Below are 7,881 nucleotides of genomic sequence, written 5' to 3' on the forward strand. Positions count from 1 at the left end.
GCAAACACTCACCTAAGAAGCGATTTCCTGAGAAAGCATTGTGTTGGGATAGCAGGAACTGGGTGTACATCATAGCTGTCAACGTTTCCCCTTTTTAAAGGGAAATTCCCTTATTCTGAATAGGATTCCTCGCAAGAAAAGGGAAAAGTTGACAGCTATGGTGTACATATCTTAGAGGTAAATTCTATTATGTTAAAATAGGCTTACTCCCAAGTAAGTGGGTACAGCATTGCAACATATCCCACTGAAATCAGTTGGACTAAAATGTGCAAGGCTCTCAAGGCTACAAGGAAAAAATTGTCAAGAGTAATGCCTCCATGAGAAGGACTCACAGCTATGCATGCTAGTCTGCCCTCAGTGTTATCAGGTGCATTGGCACTGCTTAGAACTTCCCCATGATGAGAGGGAATATCAAGGAGGATTCTAAACAGGTTTGGGTGAACACATTTAAGATTCTTTTTGTGATTAGGAACCCTAAAAATGGCAGGCTTCCTGATCAGAGGGAAGATTTAAGCACGTTCTGTTGAATACCCTCAGAATCTCCCTTCCGACCTTCCATCTCATGTGGGAAGGTCTGCAGAGGACAAGCAGGTGTGGGATAGGAGGGGGCATGGCCTACAAATGCATCCCTGCCTGCTCCCCACTTTTAGCCCCTTTGCCCTTAGATGAAAGTCCGAATGAGAGTTCAAGCCATTTAGGCAAATGGTACTGTGCTACACTTTATCTCTTCCCAATTCTATTTCGGAGGCTTAGGAAAACAGATTTATCGTATATGAATTCATTTTATCTTCAAAACAACTCTGTAAATTAAGTTGGACAGAGAGGCTGTGGCATTGTTCCCATTACTCCCCCAGGCAGACTGTAATGACTTGCCATTTTTGTATTTTTGATTTTAATTCTTGAGGAGCCTTATTGGGTCATGTGGAATGAACATTTGTTTGAGGAAACTCTGTGAGGTTTAGGGTAGACCAAGCAGATTCTTGAAACCCATTCCTGTTCAGCAAATTTATGTATTTGTGACTGTATTTAGATTTTTAGGTCTTGATGGAGGGAGGCCTCCCAGTTTTCTAAGGCCTAACTCACGCTGTTCTGAAACATTGGTCTTTTAGTATGAAGAACTAAACTGCTTGCTATCAACACAGTGGTCTAGCACCATGACAAAACATTGGTCTTTTAGTTCTAAGATGCAAGTGGTCTAGTATCATGATAAAACCATTTCCTTTGTATATACTTCTCTGAGTGTTGAGACATTTCCAAGCCTGTGCTACCTTGGTTTCCTTTGAATGCAATAAAGTGCTGGAAACTGAAGGTATAATAACTTTACAAATAAACAAGCAGATCATAAAAGGAGACAAGGAAGCACTCCTACAAGGCAGCAGATTCACTACTCTGCCTCAGAGCCTCTAGACTGGTTGTTCCCAAACTTTTTTTGGCTATGCCCCACCTAAGCATCTCTAAAATCCTGATACCCCCCCCCCCCCCACGTGGAGGAAGCCTAAAAGACCATTCACTGTTAATAAGTCATTCATGAATTGCCCCTGTTAAAAATCAAATTGCCCCCCTGTGCCCCAAGTTGGGAACCATGGCCCTAGACAGACGATCAAAGGTGCTTCACTTTCAGCCGTCATTTCCTCTTTGTCCTTCTCTATTTGCTTTGACTGAAGATACAAAACTGTTGTTTCTCAGATGGTTTCACAATCCGGCAAACACTCATTACAGACACTACTTCAGGTGAACTGCCCACTCACCATCCACATTAAGAAGTGGGGTGTAAGACTGCAAACTCTGTAGTCCCTGCTGGACTACTTTAACTCATTTCATCCCTATTGACCACGAAGACCAGAGCTGATAGGACCTAAAGTCCAACAACATTTGGAGAGCCACAGATCCCCCAGTGCTGCATTAAATGAACTACAATCCTTTTGTTAAATCCCAAACTCTAATCAGTTGACACATTAGGACAAACCAAAAGTGACTGATCCAGTCACACACGTGAGAAAGCAAACTCATAGCACTATTTATTTATGGCATTTCCTCCATTCAAAGTTACAGGTGAGCCTTTTGTTTCCATTACAAGACATTTTGTCTAGATCCCCCAGCCTGACATAGTTTACATCTGCAGGGGTAACACTGATTTGCTATTGTGGTTTACGTCACCTTTCTGTTTTCATGTCCACTTGGATTTTATGCCCTCACTCATTTTCTAGAGCATTAAACATGACCCCATTCTCTGATGCTGACCCTTGCTGTCATGACAACTGAGTCAGGTTTTGTTGCATGCCCACTTTACCAAGCCCTTGAAACGGAGGCAGCTGAACTGTAATTCATGTTATTTCAAATATTATGTGAATGGGAGCATGGTGCTCCTCTGACCTGAGGTATTTGCTGCGATTCAAATGGCTAATTGTCCCATTTCAGTCCATTTCCCAGTTGCTACATTGTGGGAAAGAGGTGAAGTGGTCACATAGTCAAAACACACAACGCTAAGAAAGGCCAAAGAGGGCCCAGAACAAAACAGGAAATAGCAAAGAAGGGACAAAGGTTGGGGTTGCCCTCAGAAACAGGGCAAATCTACCTAACCTTTTTTTATTTATCTCAGCTCTCCTCTGCCCTCAATTTCGTGGTATGTTTTGTTGACTCTGCCTTTTAACAATTTTCTTCCAGAGTATTCTGCATATCAATGGTGCCTATTCAAGCAGAGGGTACTAAGAATCCCAGAATCCTTTTCTTTTTTATCTTTCATAGATCAAAGATTCTATATGTATAGATCAAAGATTACACACACACACACACACACACACACACACACACACACACACTTCACACTGATTTCTATGGAACTTCCTCCCACTGAAGTGTGATTAGAGAGAAGCAACAGACTGAGCTGAAAAGTAGACGCTTGGGGTTTACATATAGATCAAAGATTCTATATGTATAGAATTCATAGATTCTATATGTATAGAAAAACTATACATATTATACAGGTCATGTCCATTTGGAAATCAGAGAAAGAGTGGCTAGTTCTTTCACTGCATTCTACACTGCTCCAGGTGCATTCCTACCAGAGCCCTCAAATTCCATATTTTTTCCATATGCTTTTCTTGGACTGTGGGAGAAATCGGTTCAAGAAGTACAAATAGAGGGCTCATCCACACTTCACTTACCCTGCACCCAGAAAGCTTGGGTTCAGTGCCGGCTTCCTCAAACTCGGCCCTCCAGATCTTTCGAGACTACAATTCCCATCATCCCTGACCCTAATCCTGCTAGCTAGGGATCATGGGAGTTGTAGGCCAAAAACATCTTGGAGAAATTAGCAGTACAATGCTGACATATTTTAATGAGGATTTTAATGAGGATTTTTTAAAAAAACAAATAGCACATAACAACAACAATAGTTATGAGCAAATGTAGAAAAATGAATTCAAGTTTGGAAAAATAAGTAATGGAGAGAGACTGAAATTGACAAAGTTGCTACATTTAATGTATGCTACTTGGTATCACAACACTTGATGAATATGGGTGGTAGTCAACAGAGGTTTACTCAGAGTAGACATGATGAAATTAATACACATGCTAAGGGTGATTAATTTATTTGGGTCCACCTCAACATAACTTCATTGATTATTACCCTTACAGCTGGACTTGTGAACTGTTTCCATATATTTGTGTTCATTGTTATGTTTTGTGTGCTGACTGTTTTGTAGATGGAAGCTGAAGTCATTGAGTGATGGGCATGAATGCATGAGCTCACCCTGAGCCACATAATCGTCACTGCAGATTAATGGAGTCACTGGTGTGCTTGTGGTGTCAGGATCTTCTGTTCTGGGACATACCATGCAATAATGTTCCTGATTTAAGAATCATAAATCTGGACCTTGGAATGTCTTCATCTTTTTGCTTCACCCAAGTATGCCAACATTCTTTTGAGGATATTGCTGTCACATATTTAAGCAGATATATGAAATAGGTATACTCCAGAGAAATAGCCATTTTAGCTTGCAGTAACACAAAGATTAAATGTGCTACAGCCTATTTAGAAGGTCTTGTGCACAGCTGATATGTCTTGCATCATGTTCTTTTTTTTTTTAACTAGACACCCTGTGTTTTTGATTTACAAATCAAGAAAGCTTATTCAGGATAATGTAATAGTTAAGGCAGAACTAATCTCTTTTAAGTCATGCTGGCCACACGACCTGGAAGCTATACGCTGGCTCCCTCGGCCAATAAAGCGAGATGAGCACCACAACCCCAGAGTCGGTCATGACTGGACCTAATGGTCAGGGGCCCCTTTACCTTTTTAATCTCTTTTAAGTGATCCACGGTATACAGTCTTCCTTATAAATAAAAGAAGTGTCTTGCAGGATTATAGAATCATAGAACTGGAGAATTGGAAGGGACCACAAGGGCCATCTAGTCCAATCCCCTTTTCACCCAGTGTGGGACTTGAACCCACAAACCTGAGATTGAGAGTCTCATGCTTTACTGCCTGAGCTATCCCAGCTCTTGCAAACTAGAATTATTTGCAAAATTCCAAGTAGCCCACAGGAACTAGTTGATCTGCCTGAAATTGGCCAATGACTCACTCAAATTTGTGTCCACCCCAATTTATGGTACACGGATATTTTAAAAAATAATAATAATCATTGCTGTTATAGCATGAGCAGTGTTGATGCCAGTCAAGAGTGTAAACATGACTATGGCACTGATCATTTTGCCTAGCTATTACATCACTAAAGTTGTAAAAACTGGTCTATTTGGCACTTTCTGTTGTGGAACTTTTCCTAGAGGTATTTGCATGTCACTTGTAGAAACACTTCACACTGATTTCTATGGAACTTCCTTCCACTGAAGTGTGATTAGAGAGAAGCAACAGACTGAGCTGAAAAGTAGACACTTGGGGTTTACATATAGTAAACGGGATAAGATGACCAGTGAATTAATAGATTACCGTAACTTCCCTCAGCTATTGTTCCATATTTCCCTGGACGTAATTAATTTATCAATTGTAAGTGTTTACAGACTTCAAGAAACAAAACAAAACAAAACAAAGTTGAATGCTTAGTATGTCTGAAAATGGCTGGTACTCCCCAACAACTAATGCATTTCACATGTTGGATAATGAGTAGAAAATAGAAAGGCAGATAACACCACAAAGTCCAGATGCAAAAAGCCTGTAACAGTGCAAATAGAAAAACAAATTATTCTATGTCTTTAGGCTGTCCAAGTAGCAATATATTGTGACCTATGGCCAGTAACAAAAGTAGCAACCCCACCTGCAAAATATTTTTTTTAAAGTCACATTTCCTTGGCTTTTGACTCCCACAAGCCCATTATCGGTTTTTTCAACCTAAAACATACTGCACTACAAAGTAAACAGATGTATTTAATTTCACTTAATTAAAATTAATCCTATATTTCTTTTATAATGAGAGTGAAAACTGTACAGATTTAATTTGAACCCCATTAAGGGTCAAACTATGCTATCCAGTCTGTGATTGGCTGTTTTCCATCAGTTTTGACATGTTTTATTCAGTGTTCCTTCTCTGTCAGATCAGATATATTTGCAATATAACCTTTGCTCTCAGAATGACCAGCTTCACAGCCATCCATGATGGTGGTGGGGAGAGAATGAAACAGATCACATATTATATCTTATGCTTTCTTTTTTTCCAGCTAAACATAACTGTATAATTCTCAGGTGTTTAAAAGAGGAACACCACTAAGGTCTGTAGAGCACTGGGCTAAAGTACACATTTTGTATCCATTCTTCCACTAAAATACATGTTTTGCATGCATTTTCACCTAAAATATGCATTGTTCTGCACATTTTGTGAACTGAAATTTGGAGGCTTGCCTAATCCAGTTGCATTCTGGTCCATATATAGATACAGGTGAAAGTGCATGCTAAAATATGTATTTTAGTGGAATAGATACAAAATGTGTACTTTAGGGGAAAGTGCATACCATTTAAAAACAAAGTTTTCAGAAAAAATGTGATGGAACAAACCTATGATTTAGCACAGGTGTGTGGAACCTTTGGACCTCCAGATGTTGCTGGACTATAGCACCCACCGTCTCTGGCCATTGGCCATGCTGGCTGGAGCTGATGGGAGTTGTAGTTCAGCAACATCTGGAGGGCCAAACTTTGCAAAACTGACCTACAATAAAAATAGATTGATCCATCCATGCATCCCTCCTTCATACATGACTCTGACTTTCTTCCATTCCAAACCAAGTGATGTGAACTACACTGGCTGTCTGTATGCATGTTCCAAAAATTCAGCTGATAGCTTTGTAGTATTGCATATATGTAGCAAAAATTAAAACAAGGTCCTATTTGAGATAAAAATATGGAAAGAATGGTCTCCAAAGTCTGGAAACTATTAAATTTTCACCTTTGAGGTATTGCCTTTGATCCCCTATTGTAGGAAATTCACAACACAAATTTCTGTATGTTTCTCATGAATAAGTCTCCCATATAAGTGGGTCTGGAACTGCAGTTACAGTTCTACTTGCCCCACTGAAATCAGTGAGCTAGTTTACTTCCAAGCAGCTCAAGTCCTACTGATCTTAATGGATTAAGAATAATGAAATACGAATCTGTGCATTAGGCTCATGAAGAGACTTTACTAAATTAATCCTTGAACAATTCAGGACCCATCTCAGTGTAAAACACCAGAATCCCTCAATCAAGGTACTGAAATTTCTGTCTTGGGCAAAAGCCTCTGATACTGGCAAATATGATTTTCCTTTCCTTCATAACCAGAACAACCAGGTAAGCTTGCTATCTGGTGCACGGTGAGTCAAACCTCACATAGCAGGAACCCAAGAATCAGTTTTGAATGCCAAGGCTGGGAAATATAAATTAAGAAGGGTGTGCCTATAATAATACACAAAAAAGTATTTATTTCACAACAGTAATCTATAAACCTATCAATATGCTTGTTTGGAGATCTTCTTTGAAGAAACTGCTTTCTACCAGCTAGCTTGTTGTATAACCTTTGGCAGTAAGAGCAAAGACACGGAATAATTAGTGAAGCAATGTGCAGATTAATTTCCACATCACTGCTGAAATGTAAGACATTACTCAGTGTTAGACCATATGTGTTGTATACAGAAAGTACTTAACAATGCACCTTGGAATGCTGGGTTGGAAAGACCTCTGAGTGACTCTTGGAAAAGCAGCTGCCACACACCTTTTGACTTTGTAATACTAGGAAACATCTGTAGAGACCCCTACACAAGTGCCTCCTCTGAACAGCTTTGGCAGATGACTTTAGGAGAGAGGGCTTCTTCAGTGATGGCACCCTGGCTATGGAAAACCTTCCCCAGTGAGGCTTGCCTGGTGCACTCCTTGATGTCAGTTCAGAATCAGGCAAATATATGTTTTATTTCCCCAGGGCTTTTGATTGGCTATAGGCAGGACCAGCTTTAGATGAAGAGAGTCCCTAGGCTACTCCACTTGTGAGGCCCCTCTCTATCACCCACCCTCACAACTAGAAGAAAATGGAAGAGTGTTATAAACAAAATTGAGTGAAGCCAAGGATGATGACGGGTATTTAAAATTCTACAATTCGCAATTTCTCCTCTAAAGGACATAAGATATTATTGTTAAAGGGCAGGGCAAAGGCCTCTTATATACCTGCTGGGATTGACAAGGCATCTGACCCTCACCTGAATCTCATAACTCTCCTGACAGGTGATTTGGTCTGAAGCCACAGTGTGGAAATAAAGGATGAGATTGCCCACCAGATACCAGGCACTCTACTATTCAAATTAGGCCCCAGTGTTTTTGTTAAAATCCCCTTCTCAATTAAGTAATCCATTTTAATCTAGAATTAAAATTATCAAAACTTTCTTATTTCTTAATTCGAGCAAGTA

The sequence above is a fragment of the Podarcis gaigeae genome, assembly GCF_964106915.1.
Source record: "Podarcis gaigeae genome assembly, chromosome: 5".
In the NCBI taxonomy this organism is placed as follows: domain Eukaryota; kingdom Metazoa; phylum Chordata; class Lepidosauria; order Squamata; family Lacertidae; genus Podarcis; species Podarcis gaigeae.